The sequence below is a fragment of the Salvelinus sp. IW2-2015 genome, linkage group LG6.1, assembly GCF_002910315.2.
Source record: "Salvelinus sp. IW2-2015 linkage group LG6.1, ASM291031v2, whole genome shotgun sequence".
Classification (NCBI taxonomy): Eukaryota; Metazoa; Chordata; class Actinopteri; order Salmoniformes; family Salmonidae; genus Salvelinus; species Salvelinus sp. IW2-2015.
The window spans coordinates 19033132-19055716 of NC_036845.1; the positions used below are offsets into that span (position 1 = coordinate 19033132).

Here is a 22585-nt window from a genome sequence, read left to right on the forward strand (position 1 = left end):
TTACTATATGTGAACAGATAGATAGTTAGAGCATTGGGCCTGTAACCGAAAGGTTGCTGGGTCAAATCCCAGAGTGGACGAGGTACAAATCTGTTGTTCTGCCCCTGAGCAAGGCAGTTAACCCACTGTTCCCCGGGCGCCAAAGTTGTGGATGTCGATTATGGCAGCCCCCCGTACCTCTCTGATTCAGGGGGGTTGGGTTAAATGCGGAAGACACATTTCAGTTGAATGCATTCAGTACAACTGACTAGGTATCCCCTTTCCCCTATTGTTCACCGTTGTGGTATCCATACACACATCACTCACATTTCTGGAGTGATGAGGAGTTAGTGCCTAAAAAGGCTATCTCCCTTAAACCTTTTGTAAATACATTTTTTCTAAAGGATTTTTTTCAACAGAAAGACTGGATGTAACAAATACAAGAACAGTGTCCAAGAAAGGCACACAATTGGAACATACAGAATTGTTCATTTAACTGACCATAAAACCACATCAATTTTCGACCAAACCACAAAAGGGCCTCATGTATATGTCTAATGAAGAAAGCTCAGATATTTTGTCTAAATCATGGAGTCCCTCTCTGCTCTAGTTAATGTTCCATCTTGACTTAGAGAACGTCAGGCGGGTATCTGCTGAAAAACATACTTTTATAGTTTGGTAGGTTTGTATTAAAGGTGAAATGTTTCTGAGACCTTTGAAATTAGTAGAAAAACCCTATAGTATTTTGTATGTGGGTGGGTGTTGTGGGAGTTTGTTTGTACGTGTGTGTGTGTCTGTGTGAGCGTGCACGTGCACATGTATGTGTACACATCACAAAATCAACATTTACTTTTTAGAATCCGTTCCCTTCCCTCCTCTCAACACCCAGGGGAGGATAGTCATACCTGAGCCACATACAGTGCCTTCAGAAAGTATTCATACACCTTCACTTACAGTATTCAACATTTTCTTGTGTTACAGCCTGAATTCAAAATGTATTTCTCAACCATCTACACACAATGCTCCATAATGACAAAGTGAAAATATGTTTTTATATATTTTTGAAAATATATTGAAAATTAAATACAGAAATATCTCATTTACATAAGTATTCACACCCCTGAGTCAATACATGTTAGACTCGCCCAGTCTTTCTGGGTAAGTCTCTAAGAGTCTCTAAGTTAGACTTGCCCATTATTATTAAAACAATTCTTCAAGCTCTGTCAAGTTGGTTGTTGATCATTGCTTGACAGCCATTTTCAACTCTAGCCATAGATTTTCAAGACGATTTAAGTCAAAACTGTAACTACGCCACTGAGGAACATTCAATGTTGTCTTGGTAAGCAACTCCAGTGTATATTTGGCCTTGTGTTTTAGGTTATTGTCCTGCTGAAAGGTGAATTTATCTCCCAGTGTCTGTTGGAAAGCAGACTGAACCAAGTTTTCCTCTAGGATTTTGCCTGTGCTTCGCTCTATTCCATTTATTTTTATCCTAAAAACTCCCTATTCCTTGCAGATGACAAGCATAACCATAACATGATGCAGCCACCACCCATGCTTGACAATATGAAGAGCGGTATTCAGTCATGTGTTGTGTTGGATTTGCCCCAAACATAACGCTTTGTATTCGGGACAAAAAGTTAATTTCATTGCAAAATGTTTTGCAGTTTTACTTTAGCGCCTTATTGCAAACAGTATGCATGTTTTGGAATATTTTGTAATTTTGTAAAGGCTTCCTTCTGTAATTTAGGTTACTAYTGTGGATTAACTGCAATGTTGTTGATCCATTCTCAGTTCTCCTATCACAGCCATTAAACTCTAACTGTTTTAAAGTGACCATTGTCATCATGGTAAAATCCCTGAGCGGTTTCCTTCCTCTCCGACAACTGAGTTAAGTAGGACACCTGTATCTTTGTAGTGACTGGGTGTACTGATACACCATCCAAAGTGTTATAACTTCACCATGCTCAAAGGGATATTCAATGTCTGCATTTTTTTTTACCCAGGTGCCCTTCTTTGCGAAACATTAGAAAACCTCTCTGGTCTTTGTGGATGAATCTGTGTTTTGACCATAGAGAAATTATATGTGTGGGGTACAAAGACAAGCTAGTCCTTCAAAAACACAACTTACAATGTGACTTGTTAAGCACGTTTTTACTCATAAAYGTATTTAGGCGTGCCATAACAAAAGGGACTGAATACTCATTGACTCAAGACATTCCAGCTTTTCATTAATTTGTAAAAATGTCTACTTTGATATTATGGGGTATTATGTGTAGGCCAGTGACACACAATCTTATTTTAAATTCAGGCTGTAACACAACAAAGTGTGGGAAAAGTCAAGGGGTGTGAATACTTTCTGAAGGCACTGTAGCTTCTAAGGTATGTTGTTGACCAAGGACCAAAATCCAATATGTACCGTGGGAAACACCTAACATCAGCTCATCTTGGACTAGTACTCATTACAGGAACATATGCTATTGATTTATGTGTTTGTTCCATAGTTTAGACTACAGTGAGTTAACTGTTATATGGAGGCAGTAGATCTCCCAGTCACTCTGACGTGAGCCAGCCAGGCTGCACTCATTACATTGTGTTACAGACTATAATTACCGCTGGATGTTCCAGMCGCCTTTTTCCTCCATGTGAGCCAGCTCTGCTCCAACTGGCAACCACTCTGCCTGCCTACGCTGGAAGACATTACCCAGCAGGCTCCTGTGAGAGGACTTTGTGCATGTTACACAGCATTTATACACTTCAGCGAAACAWTATACTAGTATCGACATTGTTTTAATGTTTGATAAACGTTCCTACAATTGGATCAGTGACGTCAAGCATGTGATGCGATTCACAATTCTCCGCAAGCAGACGAAGAACGACCTCTCATTTCATCTCGTTATTTTGGAAATACRGAGCAGCACGTGTTTTCCTCATCAGGCGGCCTGTAAGCGCACAGGTGCCATCCCAACCCAGGAGACGTGCCAGGTGGTGTCAGCGGAAAGACAGAGGAGCAGCTGAGCTACCCAACTTTGTTTTGAGCACAACAGCAAAGCCCAGATTTACAGCCTTACACTGTACTCAACATGCGATGTCACAACACRGGCTACTGATAGCGTGACGGCTAACAGTGCTCGACCCCCATGTTTTTTTTCACTCGCGAAAGGTCAGGCTCACACACTCACATACACCACACCACAATCGTGAGCCATTAGTATGAAACGGGACAGAGGAGAATCCTCAGTTGCTGGTAGTTTCATATATTTCACAAATATGTGGGAATGTCTGCACCGAGGAGGGAGAAGCCTAGGAAAACAACACGAAATGTCTGAAATATGAGTTAGGGTAATGGCCTGTGCCTCACTAATCATGAACAATGTAGCTTTTGTTTGAACATGCAGTCGTATTCATTCATCACACATGATTGCAAATGTCACAGACACAGCTTATGTATTTTCCTGGGATTTCCCAGATCAAGAGTCACCGTTGGCTCGGCCTGATGTATAAAGAGCTTTAAAGCGACAAGGTGCGAAACCTGTCAATGCCCGATCTAAAGTTCCCTGTTTTGATTTCTACCGAAGCCATATTGACAGAMGTCTGAGAAAGGGTTGATTGAGTTCTGAGAGTCTCAGACAGTGCTACGGTAGCAGTGTAAAAGTAGGCGTGGTCCAGAACAATCTGAGGGTATTACTGAATCGTACAGCTACATAATTAGATTTCATACCATCAATACTATCAATACTAATACGCTCTAGGATCATCAGACATGAAGAGACACCCACATACCAATGTGGTGTCTGCTAAACATCTCCATTTGACGTCATTTTCAATCACTGCCGGATATATTCCTTCAAATAGATACTGTGCCTAATGTATCTTACGGTATGATTGACAAACTCCATGATTGGTCACATGACATGCATTCCCAAAATGAATAAAAATAGCCCAGAGAAAGGCACTATGCTTTCACAGTGGTATTTCTGGGGTAATTTGCGTATGCACATGGCTATTATGGATCATCCACTGTAGGTGGCAGCAGTGAGTTAGCAAACATTGCTATTATCGGTGGTTAGGATGGCACTCTGAAGCATGATGGGCTTTCCTGCCTGATCAGTTACACAGCCTTTTTTATCCCATGATATTCACATAAAGAGGAACCGTATTTTCTTTACATTTTGCACTGATGCCAAAACAAAAGGAATGTAAGGCCCTAACATACAGTGTAACAATATGCCACTGGATATTTTGAAGAAGATTTTGCTTCCAGACGTGTTCTTTGATCCAGATCTCAAACGCTCTAAATGCTGTTGACCGGGTGATCTGTAAACACACACTAACTTCACATCTCTGAAAGTGGACTCATTCTCCTGATGACTAACACAGCTTGACCGCTGCCTGTCATATGAGCAATGCTGCTAATTTACTCCAGACCTGCAGAAGCAGTGTCACGTGTGGAACCGGGGAACACACACCCAGAATAGTACAGCTATGGTATGAGCAGACTATTCCAATTTCCTGTCTGTTCTCTCTCTCTCTCACACAACAGTACAGACAACGCCCATGTGTGCTGCAGTCTCTTGCCACTCTGTGCAAGGGTTATATGCTACAGTATACACTCATAAACACCCACATGACACGTCTCAAAAACCAAAATGTCTACCAACATGCATCTTGCTTTAATAACAGCAAACAACAGCAGAGAAACAACGATGTATACTTTCAGTTTAGTCAAAGCCAACAACATGGGATAGCATTGCCAACATTTTTATGCACATTCCAGCACTTTTCATGAGCCAATCTGGGGTGGGGGGTGGGGGGGGGGGGGGGAGGGAGCTGTCAGCAGGCGTGACAACATATTGTTCAGAAAGCCCACCTAACAAAGCCTGTTGTTAGATAACACATACAAAGGCATACTATTATCTGACCCGAGAGGGGAAACCAGGAACTGGAGACCAGCGTCCAAAATCACAGTGCCAAGAACACAGCCTTCCTAACTAAAAAAACACAGAGAGAGAGAGAGAGAAAGTGTCCAAAAGCACCACACCCCCTTCTCTCATTCATTCTCTTCTTCCCTTTATCACGCAGGTCATCTCCACGGAGAAAAGACAGGAGGGGAGTAAGCTAGGCGTAGCACATAGCCACACCACAGGAATTACTGCACGTCTGAATCATTTCTGACAGGGAGACAGCGCGTGTGCATTGCCCAAGTCTAAAATCAAAGTCATGTGGCACTGAGGTCTGTACAATAGAATGCGTGTTTCAACATGCTTCGTATGCTACAATATGCTGTTATGCATGGACATCTATCACATTTGCCACTTTGTAGTGTGAGTTATCTCCCCTGCCAGTGAAACTATAGTTGCATGCTCTCTCACAGATGCCTAAATCACAGATTCATTGTAATTGGTTTGTACTCATTCATCATCTCACTGAAACTATCTCYAATGAGCAACCGACTCTATAATAGAATAGATCAAACACTGAAACTAAGGTTTGGGACTATAATACAGATTTTTGCTGACCAACGTAATACCATATGTTCAACTTCAAATGATATACTGTGAAGAGAAGTATAATATCCTAAAACACTGTTTATACCATAGGCAAATAGAACATAATAGCACATGGTAAAAGACATGGTAGTGCCATCACCACAACGCCCACCTAAGACTTCCCACAGTACATACAAGGGAGGAAACCTTGGCAACTGCAGTGACATCACACATCAAACACACAGGACAGGAAGTAACCAGGGGGGAAACAAGAAATTCTCTCAAACCTTCTATGAAGTTGGGGAAGGTCTTCTCCTCGGGTACGTCCAGAGAGTGGTCCCAGTCATCGTCGGAGACGGTGCTCTGGGCGGACTCGATCACCGCTCCTCCGGCCAGGAGAGCCCGTTCAACGGCCAGTGCGTGCAGGACATCAAAGTCCAGTTCTTCCCCTGTTATCTCAGGTACAACAGCAGGAGGAACCTCTCCTCCAGCCACTGCCTGCGGGCTAGTGATGTGCTGCACCTCAATCACCTCCTCCACCACGACTATCTTCTTCCTCATGTTGGCCTCGTCTACAGGCTGGTCACAGGTGTACTCCAGGTGAGGCTGTGCTGGCAGAGGGGTGGTGGCTGCAGTGGTAGCAGGGGTCTGTGGGGGTTTCTTGTCCTTCTCCTGCTCCGAGGCCTTGGGAGGAACAGATAGACTTTTCTTCTTCTCCTCTGTGCTCTGTGCTGCTGTTAGAGCGTGTTGTGCAACAACTCTGGGAAGCTCCCCCTGCTCAATGTGTAGGCTGGCCCGTGCCTCGGCTCCGGCTGACGCTGTCTCTCCGGCTGCAACGGGTGCTTCCCTTGCAGAGGAGGTTTTTGTTTTYGAGTCCTCCCGTTTTTTTTCAGCAGAGAGCTGGGCAGGCTCCGCCTCTCCTTTGTCTAAAGCAGGGGCCCCAGCCTGCACAGCTGCTGCCATGCTGGTTTCCTCAGACCACATTCCTTTCTGAGGCATCTTTGGAGAGCAGTCCATTACTTTTGCCCCAGGGGTGTTTAGGAGGTCAACCTTAACGGCGGCCATGGTCATCGACACCTTCTCTGTTGGTGATAATGTTTTAGCTGCGGGTGGAGATAATGATTTTGTGGTTGTGGTCTCACGGTCTGGGGAAGAAATCAGCTTTTTCTTTTTAGCTTTTTTTGCCTTTGATGAATCAACCACAGCTGTTTCTATAGGGGCTTTAGCCTCCGACACTATGGCAGGTTGTGGTGGTTGCGGTGGCAGTGTAAAGGTAACCTCCACAGGTTTGAGGGCTTCCTGTGTCATCTCCATCTTTATGGTCTTCTGCACTTTCACCATTTCCACTTTAGTGACACTCATCTCTGACACGTGGGGGAATTTTYCAGATGAGCCTGAGGTCACTTTATTGCTCGTCTCAGCCTTCTCCTGCACCCGAGGGGCTGCAATGGGATGGGTTGCAGCTTGTGATACTATAGACTTAGTGTTGCTCTGTTCCACTGCTGGTTTGGGGGTCTGATGATCAGCCTCATTTGATTTTTGAACCTCAGCCTTAGKTTCTTTAGTGGATTCTGGTCCCTTGGGCTTTATTGATGATGTAAAAGCTGGTGGGGGTTTGGGGGGCTCCTGTGTCTCTTCCTCGGGGGTCTTCAGTCCTTTTTCTGGGAATACCTTTGTGACAGGTGATTCAGCCATCACAGCCTTCGTTATTTCTCTGGGAGATTTTTTCTTCTTCTTTGATTTGGAGCATTCTTCAATCATCCCTTTTTTAGTTTCAATAACCTTTTCAATAACCTTTTCAGTGACAACACTGTCTCTGCCACTGACCCCTGATAAGGGATCAGTGATATCAACTTTGAATGATTCGGTGGGTTCGGCTGAGAGTTTGGGGGTCTCTCGGGGGACAGTCATTTCTGATGCTTTCTTGGGTTCTGGAATCACCTTCACTTCTGTTTTTTTCTCCTCCTTAATCTCTTTAGTAGGGGGCAGGGGTGCTGGGATGGCTGGCTTACTGGGTACAGGTTCAGCAGAGACTYTGGGGGCCTCCTCAACTGCTGCAGCTTTCTTGGGCTTCTCTATACCTGCTTTATTGAAAGAGGATTCAGCTGAGACCTTCACTAATGCAGCCCCAGCTCCTGCAGCACTAGCTACTGCARTAACAGCTAATGGGAGGGCTGTTTTGGAGGAGACCGACTTGATGCTGACCTGTGATTCATGTGTTGAAGTAGAATTTTTCTGAACCGGAACCACCTGGGACCTTTCTGCACGAACCTTAGTGATGATCTTCTCCTGGGAGGACRCCACTGCTTTACTGCTACTAGCCTCAGTGGTCTGAGWGAAGGTAACCGTGGAGGCCCTCTTCCCCTGGCTTTCCTCCATCATTGAAGCCTCAGTGCGGAAGCCCCGCCCCTTCCACAGGGGAGGCTGGGCCTGGGACTCAGATTCCCATGATGCTCTTGGTCTGACCGGCTCGGTGGCCATCGGGCGACCTCTGAACCTTGGCGTCCTGTCAGAGGGGCCTTCCTCCTCGGCTGCGTCCAGCCTCCTGTGTCGGTAGACCTGGCGCTCAGCCATCGCCTCCTGACTCTCTTCCCTGCCAGGTTTGGGGACATAAGATGTGGGGCCGTCCACTGACTGGACCCCACGCGCTGCCTTTTGGGCAATGGCCAAGGTTGCTGTTGGACGGTGAACCCTTTGCAGGGAAGAGGGGACGATCTCAGCAGGCAGACGGAGGTAGTCGCGCAGGTAAACAATGCCCTCGTTGGTCAGGTACCAATAGAAGTGCCTCCAGGCGAAAGTCTCCCTCAAGTAGCCCCTKGACTTGAGGGAGGCCATGGCRCGGATCACCTGCAGGTTTCCCACGCTGGGGATCTCTGGGTGCTTGGTCTGGGGCCGCTTGTCTTTCTTGGCCACCATGACACCATCGCGAAACAGGAGCTCGTAGATGGCCCTCAAGTCCACCAAGGGCATCACCATTCCGGCCACCATTGTTGCTCTGTGTGTGTGTGTGTGTGTTTGTCTCTTCAAAGTATGACTAACAGCAAAGCTGGAGCCACTCCGCCAAGGGAGGATGTATTACAGGATGACCTCACTTCTCAGTCTCTGAAAGGGTCCAGTGGCTAAAACCGTCTGCACGTGCTTTTCAATCCAATCACAAAAAGTATGAATAAGTCCACTTATTGCTTCTTCTTCACTCTCTTCTTGTTGCCTTTGAGCGCGTGAGGAAACAGAGRACGTTTTTCTGAGGAAAATGTTGTGAAGAATCCAGAAACTAAGTCAAAAGAGTACTGTTCCCCCCTTTAGTCAGACTTGCTTGGAAGTGAACAGACTCCGGTCTGATGCATGCAGCGGCAGTGACAGAAGGAGAGAGAGAGAGTCTGTGTGTGTGTGTGTGTGTGTGAGAGAGAGGGAGAGAACGAGAGAGAGGCACACTACTCCAAACGGCTCCTCCTACCTTCTCTCCACAGTTGAGGAAAAGTTGGCATGGAAAAAAAAACTTCTGAGTAAACAAACTTAAACAATGACAGAAGGCCGAAAATGACTGATGAGGGGGTAAATAAATGTGTGCAATCGAGATTAGATTAGGATAAGCGAGTGAAAGAAAAGTCAAATGAATGGAAGCTACTAACACACCTCTGTGGTACTTGAGCATATGCAGGGCTGTTACTAAAAGAAGACGCCCACCCACATTCGTGTGCTCGCACAGTCACTCACTGATGTCGTGGGTTGGAACAGGAAAGATTAGCTAGCGACAGCAAAGGGAGACACCCTTTAGGCATACCATCCTACACTGCAGAGACACACTAGACATTTACTTACGGGAAGCTTGGCACCCTCAACTACCCTGGTTTACACATTTCAGATCCAGTATCACTGACTGCATGACTTTTGCCCTACACACAGAGGATCTGACTGAGAACTGCATGTCTCCAGACCCCATGCCTAAGAAAAGCAGAAATACTTTCTTCTTGAATGAGGTATGCCATATATAGATAGGTGTGAGAGATGAAAGAGAGATAGGCTATAGCCACAGCTATATTACTGTAACTTGATAGTTAGACAAGTCACGGTTGAAAACACAAATAGCCCTATGGACTGAAATTATTTCACTAATCATTCACTAATGTTTACAAGCCAAAGAGGTATAGCCAGATCCCACTCATATAACTAATCAAACAATTGATTTAATTCAACTCCATTCACGTCAGTGTTTTGTTAATAGATTACACAGTCAGCACCAGGTGGAGAGGAAATAAAAGAGTCCCACCAACTTCTCCCAAWGTAACCCATTAAAGTGATGCAACGGGCTGTAAVAACCACTTATTCCCCCTGTCCAAACGGCTCATACGGAGGGTTCATGCCCTGATATAGCCAGTGAACTTGTATTACCTGACTCGACTATATAAAGAGCCTGTGCATTATAGCTGCCCTTTCACAGCACCCAGTAACACGATATCACATCCATCGATGTGTCAGAGAGAGYCTCTAGTGCAGTCATGTGTGTAAGAGAGAAGAACTGGAAACCGTTCCCTTAGGGGAGGAGAGATCGAGGCAGAACATTTCATTTGTCTAAATTATATTCTGTTCACACATATATCAGGTACACGAAGAACTTGGGACAGAAAGTCACCGAGTAGTGCCTGTATGTGAGTAACGCCTGCGGCGACAACGGAAAAARAGCCATGAGGAACCTCATAGGCTACTATTTCCAACCACAGTGRGTTGCAGTCAGGTCCAGATCCATACACTGAATTATTTATATTTCTGTTCCATTGCCAGTGTTCCAGTTCAGAGTAAGTCAAATAGAGCTCACCGGCTTGTAGTCCTAAAACCCGGAAATGAGTTACCTCTGGTTCGTTCAGCCATTCCTATTGGGGAAATGAATGGGGAAAGAATAGGGTTTTGTGATAAATGCCCAAAATAAGGTCTGAGGTTAACACAGGTTTAGGAAATACGTTTTGTTCTACGAGATAATATCAGTCAGTTAACATGACTTTTATGAATGATGATTTTTACGATTACATAAATGCTTCAAAATTCACAAGTGACGTTAGCTGACGTTATCTCATAGAACAAAATGTATAAGATCTCCTAAGCCTGTGTTTACCACAAACCTTATTTTTGGCGTTTATCCCCAAAAAACTCCAAAAACACCATTCATTTCCCCATAGGCTTTTTCCAAGGAACCATGATGAGTTAGTGCCTACAAAAAGACACCGTTACTATTTCTCTATATCCTCTTTCAGGGCTGCAGTGGGCCATAAATATGTTGTTCAGGGCAGATTGACTCCACTGTCACTTCACAGACAGCTGTCTGCAACAGTTAGCATTGCGCTCTCTGTCAAACTCCACAACCATGAGGCGCAAGKCGGCCTTCCATCGCCAATCAAGTCATCCGAAATAATCACCTGATGTAATTGCGCTCTTTAGGTCTGTATTTTAGGAATACAGACAACTCGTTAAACCTAACTGCATGCAATTAAGATCCAAGGCGTTCATTTAAAAAAGTGCATACCGCCACAATAATAAMCGACTTCATGAACACCGAAGACTTGTAGGGACACATTGAAATGTTTCTATAAAAAAAAAGAAACTATAAAAAGCATATGCATGAGCTGGGTAGCAATTGAAAGAAGAGACTGGAAATTGTCAGACCAAAAGTGAGGACACAACTGTTCACCTGACTGACACAAGACTGAATCCAAACATTACAATGTAGATTTTTTKGTGCATTTGACATTTACCTGGACTTTTCACAGCATTTGTCAATCAATAACAACATCTGAAAATACTCTGGATATATTCAACATAATAACAATATTCACTGTAATTTTGGAGAAGGGGCAAGATAAGAAAAAAATGATTACAAGGGTTTGAGTGAGAGGTCTAACTGGTGTCTTCAAGTGGCCACACACCTGTCCAAACTGGGTAATTTCAATGCACTTTTATGACTCAAGAAAATAGTTTTCAACTGTAAGGGGCTTTTTTTTGTTCTCCAAGCTTTGCCACTGAGGAACTGAAGAAAGCACAYKTKTTGTTTTGTTTGGARCACAGCTTTGTGTCCCCACCATCACACAATTACTGTTGTTGTTGACATAATCCAAAAACGTTCCATTATAAATCGCAATCTGGGTCAGGTGGATATCATTTGAAAGCKTATTCTATTGCCAACATGGATAGCTAAATTATAAAACACCATAACCTTTTAACCTAACATGTCTTTACAGACGCTCAAGCCTAGCAACTCTTTCACAAGAAGTGGCGGTGGCCACAGTTAATAGYGTAAAAGCACAAGGAATGCTGAAGGTAACTACTGCAAACACATTCCTTGCGATTTACAAAAGAAATGGAATGGATGACCATTGACATGCTACAGTCTGCCTAACCACAGACAGGAAGGTGGTGCAGGTGTGCATTTGTACTCCTATTAAAAAGGTGCAATATATAGAAATCTCTTTGCCATTTCCTGGTTGCTAAAAATGTGAATAGTTCACCTAATTTCAGTTTATGTGACAAAACAACTGTGGAGAATCATTGTACCATCTAAACCGCTGTGAAATATATTTTCAATTACCAAAAATATTGTATTTTCAGCTGTTTGAAGCTGGTGTACAAAACCGAAAGTCAAAGAAGCAAAAACGAAACTTAAGCAAGGGAAGCATAGAAATAGCGCACATAGAACAGATCTATCGCTTCTTAGACTTGCTTTCAATGATAACGACAGATCTATAAGTCACTATTTAATTTTTCCTTTAAAAAACGAAAATGTGTCCAATTAATCATCCATTTCAAAAGGAATAACTGCATTCCTGCACTGCATCATGATCTATCAGGTTATAATGAACAGAGATTACCCTATTACTTTCTTAAGAAAATGTGCTCCTGGTTAAAAACTATAAACGGCAATAGCCCCAATTTCACTGTGCCATGCCATGTCCCCTAGCTGTGCCCCTCTACCMATGCCAGCACTCCTCATTAGGGATCATTTGCATCCACATGCCGTACACCCTCCTCTTAGAACTGCCCATCAGTGGGATTTCATCCACTGTTTGTGCACACAGTGCTCACTGAACCACCCAATGTCTCACATTGACCTCTGAACTGGCTAAATGCCCAGACCCATGTATAACCCCTTCCTCAAAAATATGACACTCTATAACACAGCTGACCATCAATTCAGTCTTTCAACATGTCATAATGGTTGCAATTGCTTTATGATTGCCGATACTGTATGTTTGCATTATCAGACAAATTAATGGTCAGAAATAGATGTCTAACGGAGGGGGAAGAGTTTCCACTGTACTGAATAAGCTGTTCATTTATCTCTGGACTGCTGAAGTTGGCAATGGGACAGCGTCGGGCCAGGCAGTGGAAGTAGACATTGATAATAGATCGAGAGATGAACGAGATAATCAGAAACGAAAGAGAGGCGTGATTGTAGGAAAGTCCACTCCAGCCAGATCCTGTTCCTGGTAAGTCTGCTTGGATGTGTCAGAGAACCCACTCTGCCCAGAATAGACATGTCAGCAGCCACACCAGCGACGCTGACTGGGCTCCATGCCCACTGTAAACGGTCTGTGCTCTGGGGCTCAATGGCCCATCCAAGACACGTGCCTACTGCCTGCCCACTCTGATATCAGACCCCAAGCGATTCCAGCCACTCCCAGGGGGAAACAAAGGTCATCAGGATATTTCTTAGAGACCAGTTGTGTATATCTGTTGCATTGAGAGTAATACGTCCAGGAATCAAATGGAGCTGAAATTCATGTGGCTGGTAGATGTAATTACAGCTGCTAATAAATGACTGAGACTCCTACCCTCTGTCTCTGGGAGGAAGAATGTAAAAGTTGGCTGGAGTTGACCTGATCTCAACTTGAGAGAAATAAAGAGAGCGAGTCAACAGGATTTTTTTATATTTTTTTTATATCCCGAAACATACAATATACTTGCAGTGAAGCTGCTCAACAACTACACCACACCAGTCATCCAACAGACTCCCATTCAGAGAGACACACGGAAGCATCCAGGGTCAATGCCCTGCTCAAGAACACGCGGACAGATCTCCCAGCAGGCCAAAAAAGTGAACCTGAACCCTCCAAGAGTCCCCCCCAGGTTCCCCCCATAGACTCCCCCCACCAAAAGGGAGCCCCACCCAACAGCCCCCCGCAGAAAAAAAAAAAAAATTATGTCAATAAGCATCCCTCCCCCCCCCCCAGAAGGCCTCCCCCCCCCCCCCCCAATGCACCAACAACCAAGAAAATGAACTAAAGATTTTAAAAAGACAGAAGAAAACAGCAAACAACAATACAAAAAAATGCAAAAATAAATAAAAATAAGGACATCAAGGACAACTAAAACCATAACAGCAATGCCAACTGTATATGTTTGTGTGCATGTCTGGCACTACTACATGTATGTGTGTGTTCTTGTATACGTTTATTTGAATGAGAGTGCGTTTATATGCATGTGTACAAACACCTGCACGGCATCAGCCTCAGGCAAACAAACCAGCATTAGCTGTAAAAACACTGCCCCTCAGTGTCATTCAAACATACTTTTTATTATGTTTTATTTTGACTTTATGTTTGACTTTTATCTTTGACCATCATTCTATCTCCCGCACAGCAACTCCACTCCCACTTGTCTCCAATTCCACATCCCAACCCTCACCTTCCCTCAGCTCATCCCATCTATCTCTGCTGGCCACCCTCTTCGGATTTCTACACAACACATATCTTTCAACTATGCTGTGATGTTTAACGTACAATTTCAATCTATCTAATCTAATAGAATCCACAGATTGCGAGTTGAAGATAAATACTTTTACTAAGAGTATTAGTGTATTAGTAATTGACTGAACCGGTCTCTCCAGATCTCCTAACAGTACTATTTCTAGGGTCAATTTTAGATCAATGCTATGTATTTTCAGCCATTCCTGAACCTGAGACCAGAAACAGGCTACCTGAGGGCAATACCAAAATACATGCTCTATTGATTCTGTATCCTCACAACAAAATCTGCAGAGCTTTGAGGATTTTATGCCCCAAATATTCCACATTTTGTTGGTGGCAAGAATTCTATATAATAATTTTAGATGAAAAGCACGAAGTCTTGAATCTTGCGTTGTTTTATATATCATCTCATACACCCTGTACCATGGAATCGTTACATCAAAAATCTCTTCCCAACTATTTTGCAATCTGAATGGCACAGTTGTCAACATCCTGGTCCTCAAATGAAACTGGTATACTTTCCTATTTATGCTATTTTTATTCCTCCGCCAGTTTTGATCCTTTATATTGGGCTGCCACCTGCCTACTCCATTTTTGAGGTAATGCTGTAATCAATTGGTTGTACTCTTGGATTGAGCAGACCTTCCCGTACAATTTTGATAACTCCACGAAGGACATAACTCTACCATTCCAATTTACAATGTCACTTAAGAGCAAAATACAATACATAAATACAGGTATTTTATCAACCAGCACATTCGAGTTCAGCCTTAATATTTGTTGTAATATTTCTTCTAACCTTTCAGGCGGATGAAATTGAAATTGTAGCCAGCTGTGCAATGCTTGTTTGAAAAAGAGAGATACTTTGAAAAAAGTACAATTTTCAAATAATCGAAAATGATACATGGCAATCTGCACAAAGGCAAAAAGGCAATTTTTAAACAATGGGTGAGCTTTTCTTAGTGATCTACTTGAGAACCATTTTGGGTTCAAGTAAAACTTTTGAATAAGTGAAGCTTTCAGAGAGAGATTTAGTGCTTTTATATTTAATAATCTCAACCACCCAATTCATATTCATTATACAGATAGGCACGCTTTATTTTGTCTGGTTTAGCATCCCAGATAAAGCAAAATATTCTTTGCTCATATGATTTGAAAAACGAATCATCAGGAGTAGGCAGCGCCATAAGTAAGTGAGTAAACTGAGATATGACTAAGAAGTTAATCAGGGCAATTTTTCCATAAATAGACAGGTATTTACCTCTCCATGATTGCAGGATCTTGTCTATTTTTACAAGTTTTCTATTTAAATTCATTGTGGAGAGCTTATTTATATATTTTGTGATATGAATACCAAGAATGCCTACTTCACCATCAGCCCATTTTATCGGTAAACTGCAGGGTAATGTAAAAGTTGTATTTTTTAAAGATCCAATACGTAATATTTCACACTTATCATAATTCGGTTTTAGTCCAGAGAGTACAGAAAAGTTATCTAGATCTTCAATGAGACATTACAGGGATCTGGCTTGCAGACTTAATATAAAGCTTGAGTCATGGGCATACATGGACACCTTTGTTTTTAAGCCTTGGATTTCTAATCCTCTAATGTTGTTATTGGATCGGATTTTAATAGCTAGCATTTTGATGGCCATAAAGAATAGATATGGTGACAGTGGACACCCTTGTTTAACTCCTCTTTGTCAATTTAAAATTCTCTGAGATGTAGCCATTATTTACTATTTTACACCTAGGGTTGCTATACATTATTTTTACCCATTTTATAAGAGAATCCCCAAAATATAAATAAAATCCAGGCTTAATTTATCAAATTCCTTTTCAAAATCCGCTATAAATACCAGGCCTGGCTTCTTAGAGGTTTCGTGATGTTTTATTATTTCTAGTAGATGTCGTATATTATCTCCAATGTATCGCCCATGTAAAAAACCTGTCTGATCAGGATGAACAATACCTGGTAAAACCCTTTTAATTCTGAGTGCTATGCATTTCGCTAGTATTTTTGCATCACAACATTGAAGTGTAAGGGGCCTCCAGTTTTTTAGATAGACTGGATCTTTATATTTGCCATCTGGGTCTTGTTTTAATAATAGTGAAATCAGACCATCTTGCTGAGTACCTGACAGACTACCATTTCTATAGGAGTAGTTAAAACAATCTAACAATAGAGCTTTTAGTATATCAAAAAAGGCTTGAAATACCTCGACCGGTATGCCATCAAGCCCTGGGGTTTTTCCAGAATGTAAGGATTTAATAGCCTCAAAAAGTTATTCCTCTGTAATTTGGCCTTCACACTGATATTTCTGTAAATTTGTTAATTTTACATTTTTTATATTATTTGGAAAGAATTCCTTACCTTAATCTTCCTTCAGTGGGAGAGGATGAGACGGAAAAGAGAACATCTGCCTAAAATATTTAGCTTCCTCTTTTAAAATATTCGGGGAATCATAGATGACTCCGTCTTCAGTAACGAGTTTCTGCAAATTCTTTTTGTTAGCGTTCCTGTATTGGAGATTCAGGAAGAATATGGTGCATTTTTCTACATATTCCATCCAGTTCGCTTTATTTTTGTAACAGATTACATTAGATCATTCTTGAATAAGTTCCTCAAGTTCTTTTTGTTTTTCCTCTAACTTATTTTGTATATCTGTAGTATCGTTGTGATTGCTATCTACCTGTACTATTAGATCATGTATTTCCCTTGTTAGTCTTGTCTCTTTAGCCAGAAACTTAGCCAGCTTTATTATTATTAATGAATATTGAATTGAATGACCTGTGAAGGTACATTTAAAGGTATCCCAGACAATAAGGGGATTTGATGAACCTATATTATACTAGAAAAATCCAGTTATAAATGATTTTGTGTTAGTTAAAAATAAGTTGTCCTCCAGTAAACCTTGATAAAATTTCTAATATCCCCACCAACGTGGAAATTATATAAGAGTTATATGAAGGCCAATTAGATGAGGATCCGATCGCATTCTGTCTCCTATTAAAAAATGTTTAACCTTTGATGCAAGAGAGAAATAGACAAGAAAGTAGTCAAGACGAATAGCTTATTAGGTCAAGACGACTAGTCAAGATGACTTGATTAAGTCTTCTCCATGTACAGTTGAAGTCGGAAGTTTACATACACTTAGGTTGGAGTCATTAAAACTCATTTTTCAACCACTCTACAAATTTCTTGTTAACAAACTATAGTTTTGGCAAGTTGGTTAGGACATCTACTTTAGATGTAAGAAAAAGACCTAACAAAAAAAATTGTAGACCTCCACAAGTCTGGTGCATCCTTGGGACTAATTTCCAAATGCTTGAAGTTAACACGTTCTTCTGCAGAAAAAATAGTACACAAGTATAAACACCATGGGACCATGCAGCCGTCATACCGCTCAGGAAGGAGACGCGTTCTGTCTCCTAGAGATGAACGTACTTTGGTGCGAAAAGTGCAAATCAATCACAGAACAACAGCAAAGGACCTTGTGAAGATCCTGGAGGAAACAGGTACAAAAGTATCTATATCCACAGTAAAACAAGTCCTATATCGACATAACCTAAAAGGCCGCTCAGCAAGGAAGAAGCCACTGCTCCAAAACATAAAAAAACCAGACTACAGTTTGCAACTGCACTTGGAGAAATGTCCTCTGGTCTGATGAAAAAAAAATAGAACTGTTTGGTCATAATGACCATCGTTATGTTTGGAGGAAAAAGGGGGAGGCTTACAAGCCGAAGAACACCATCCCAATTGGGGTAACAGGGTTTGGGAGCCTCAGCAACTTGACAGATGCTACTTAGATTTAGAAAGCACCTTTTAACCTCTTCTCTGTACGGTAATGGTTAAAAGTGTCATCCAGGTGACTGACAGCTTTAAAAAATAACAAAGGTCAACAGGTTTTAAACCCATAATTCTATATCTCTTGAGTGATCACTTGTTATAACATGGTTTATGACCAGAGCGGCATCAAGTGACCTTAAGGGCCAGAGAGCTCATTCACTGTGGTAACCTTGATCTATGGTGTGTCTTGTTCATTGCAGCTTCACGGGCCATGCCAATTAGCAACTTGGCCAGTCTTGAGTGGCACCTTTGAAACGCAAGAGGGCCAGAGCAGCATAGATTAACCCCTGGCACGAAGCGGGCGAATAAATTGTGATGATCTAGTAAGATCCAAAATGGAGTGCTTCAGGGGCACTGGTGTGACTTGGCATGAAGTTCTAAACCAGAGGAACAGAGAAGAGAGGTGTGGTGGGTGAGTTGGCATCGCAAGGACAGCCTCTGTCGGTAAACCATCAAAGACCACCACAAGGAAAGACTGGAAAACCACAGAGGCCTGTTGCAGACAAAGGAGCAGTGTTTTGTTCATGAGCTGGCTAAAAGAGAGAGGGAGTAGGAGAGAAAAAGAGGTGCCATTGGCATTCCCACACATTGTGAGTAAAATAAACAACTTGACTGTTCTCGGATAATTGAAATTAAACATCTACTTCGACTGCGAGGGGAGAAAGTTATGGCACGTTGACACAGAGGATGTTGAGGCCATGAGAGGTGCACAGAGAGAGAGAAACACACATATTGTGCAGAGATCAATGTCAGACTCCAAGAGCTGTTCTGCAAACTCAGCCAAGCTAGAACTGTCTCTAGACGCTGCCTAATAAATGAAATAGTTTTGGAATCAAGTAAATAAAGTTGGAATGGATAAGTGGTAAAAACTACACGTTTACATAAGATGTTGGTGTGCCAAGCACTTTTCTCTTGGACAGTCATTGGCAGAGTCATTGGCAGTCATTGGCACCTATATAAAAATTATGCTGATGTCACATCTGAAGAATAGCCTATTGTGTGTTTTACAAGAGGAAGTTTCAAGTTTCAAGTGTTATTTGTCACATGCAAAAGTACAGTGAAATGCTTATCGTGCAAGCCCTTCCAAATAGTGCAGTATTCAATATCGAACTAGTATAACAATAAAATTAAAATAAAAAGGAGAATGTAAGCTATATCCAGGGTCAGTACCAATACCAAATGTACAATGTGCAGGGATACTGGAGTAGCTGAGGTAGATATGTACAGTTGAAGTCGGAAGTTTACATACACCTGATCCAAATACATTTAAACTCAGTTTTTCACAATTCCTGACATTTAATCCTAGTAAAAATTCCATGTCTTAGGTCAGTTAGGATCACCACTTTATTTTAAGAATGTGAAATGAGAGAGTGATTTATTTCAGCTTTTATTTCTTTCATCACATTCCCAGTGGGTCAGAAGTTTACATACACTCAATTAGTATTTGGTAGCATTGCCTTTAAATTACTTAACTTGGGTCAAACGTTTCTGGTAGCCTTCCACAAGCTTCCCACAAAAAGTTGGGTGAATTTTGGCTCATTCCTCCTAACAGAGCTGGTGTAACTGAGTCAGGTTTGTAGGCCTCCTTGCTCGCACACACTCTTTTCAGTTCTGCCCAAAAATGTTCTATAGGATTGAGGTTAGGGCTTTGTGATGGCCACTCCAATACCTTGACTTTGTTGTCCTTAAGCCATTTTGCCACAACTTTGGAAGTATGCTTGGGGTCATTGTCCATTTGGAAGACCCATTTGCGACCAAGCTTGAACTTCGTGACTGATGTCTTGAGATGTTGAGCTTCAATATATCCACATAATTTTCCATCCTCATGTTGCCATCTATTTTGTGAAGTGCACCAGACCCTCCTACAGCAAAGCATCCACACAACATGATGCTGCCACCCCCGTGCTTCACGGTTGGGATGGTGTTCTTCGGCTTGCAAGCCTCCCCCTTTTTCCTCCAAACATAACGATGGTCATTATGGCCAAACATGTCACGGCCGTCAAAGGAAGTGGACCAAAGCGCAGCGTCGTGAGCATACATTATCCTTTTATTATAGAAAATGACGCCAACAAAACAACAAATAAAGAAAACAACCGTGAAGCTCACGAGGGCTAAGTGCCACAAACACAAGTCAACCTCCCACACAGAAAGGAGAGAAAAGGGCTACCTAAGTATGGTTCCCAATCAGAGACAACGATAGACAGCTGTCCCTGATTGAGAACCATACCCGGCCAAAACAAAGAAATACAAAAACATAGAAAATAGAACATAGAATGCCCACCCAAATCACACCCTGACCAAACCCAAAATAGAGACATAAAAAGCTCTCTAAGGTCAGGGCGTGACAAAACAGTTATATTTTTCTTTCATCAGACCAGAGGACATTTCTCCAAAAAGTACGATCTTTGTTGCAAACCGTAGTCTGGCTTTTTATGCCGGTTTTGGAGCAGTGGCTTCTTCCTTGCTGAGCGGCCTTTTAGGTTATGTCGATATAGGTTGTTTTACTGTGGATATAGATAGTTTTGTACCTGTTTCCTCCAGCATCTTCACAAGGTCCTTTACTGTTGTTCTGTGATTGATTTGCACTTTTCGCACCAAAGTACGTTCATCTCTAGGAGACAGAACGCATCTCCTTCCTGAGCGGTATGACGGCTGTGTGGTTCCATGGTGTTTATACTTGCGTACTATTGTTTGTACAGATGAACGTGGTACCTTCAGGCGTTTGGAAATTGCTCCCAAGGATGAACCAGACTTGTGGAGGTCTACAATTAATTTTTCTTATGTCTTGGCTGATTTCTTTTGATTTTCCCATGATGTCAAGCAAAGAGGCACTGAGTTTGAATGTAGGCATTGAAATACATCCACAGGTACACCTCCAATTGACTCAAATTATGTCAGTTGGCCTATCAAAAGCTTCTAAAGCCATGACATCATTTTCTGGAATTTTCCAAGCTTTTAAAGGCACAGTCAACTTAGTGTATGTAAACTTCTGACCCACTGGAATTGTGATAAAGTGAAGTATAAGTGAAATCTAGTTTTGTTAACAAGAAATCTGTGGAGTGGTTGGAAAAATAGTTTTAATGACTCCAACCTAAGTGTATGTAAACTTCCGACTTCAACTGTACATGTAGGCAGGGATTAGGAGAAAGTGCCTGGTAGCAGGAGAAAATAATAATAATATTAATAATAGTAAACAATATGGCAGCAGCATAAGTGGTGGCTGGGTGTGTGCGTGATGGTGTATGTGTGTACAGGTGTTAGTGTGAGAGTGTGCAAGAGTATCAGCGTAGGCATGATATGTGGATATACATGTAAACAGGGCTGAAAAGTGACTGGTAGCAAGAACATAGGTACAAAAACTTATGATAATATACTAATGGTAATATAAATGTTAACAGCAGTAAGTGACCAGTAGCAGGATAAATAGATAGATACTTATAATTGCAATCAGTAATCAATGAACAGTAGCGTAGTGGTATTAATAATCATTTTAGCAGCAGCGTAGGTGTAAGGGAGAGCAACTTGGCTGTTGTCGAGTTCTCAGAGGCACAAAACACACATGGAAAACCTATAAATTGGGTGCAGAGCTTGAGGTAAAAAAACGACTTCTCCTTTTCCAGAGTGGAAAGTGGATATGAAGTCAGAGATTATCCCTCACCCAACGAATATAAGCACCTCTCCCTCTCCCAGAATTGGTACTTGTCTAATTTAATGAGCTGACATTTGGTGGGGGACAGTGGTGTGCACGCTGACCAACCTAACTGTAACTGTGCCCCCTGCAGTCCCTGGCAGAGGAGGTTCCCAAAGAAACTCACTATGGGCAAGGGCTGAAACCATGGGCCTGTAGCGGAGTCATGCAGATTTACAGTATATTACATTATGGTACCATATTTATCAACTACATCATTACTATTGTAAAAACCTGTCAGACTATCGAGCAAAGCTTCATTTCACATCAATGTTTCAATTCTGAAGAGAAAGGGTAAGATGTGTATGCCAAAAATCTCATATTTTCATGTAACATTTCATAATGAAAATCAGGTTTGAGAGTTTGGTGGTACATTTTGTACACCAAGGCTTTGTGTGCAGTGAACAAGTTCCCGCAGACATAGGGATCTGATCAGAGGTCAGGAGGGAATGTGAAACAGATTCCCTGTGAGAGCCATAGATTTCCACACAGCACAGCTCTGCAGCAGCCAAAAAACATCAGGAGGATTATTTCATTTTTTCTCCAGTCAGGATTAACCATTGATGGGCAGACTGTGGGGTCCAATAATCTCTCGTATCAATCTCTCCGCTATAGCCCCTCTGGATGGCAGACTACGTAGAATGGAAAGCAGGACATGTCATATTTCAGCCACGCTTAGAACGTAAAAGAAAGTAGCCACAAACTCTATCGTATTTAGAATTAGACCAAAATAAATCATCTCAGTCACACACTTGGCTGATGGCAGTACCTGCACAACATATCCGTCTAAAACGTATAGAAATGTGGGAAACTGAAAAGCAACTGGGGAAAAAGAATGTGGGAGAGG

At 42.2% G+C, this 22585-nt stretch overlaps 1 pseudogene; it reads right to left on the reverse strand.

Annotated features, from left to right (window-relative positions):
- The window catches only part of LOC111964694 (plectin-like), a 137366-nt pseudogene extending 128528 nt beyond the window's left edge, over positions 1-8838 (reverse strand).
- Positions 8839-22585: the final 13747 nt, after the last annotated feature.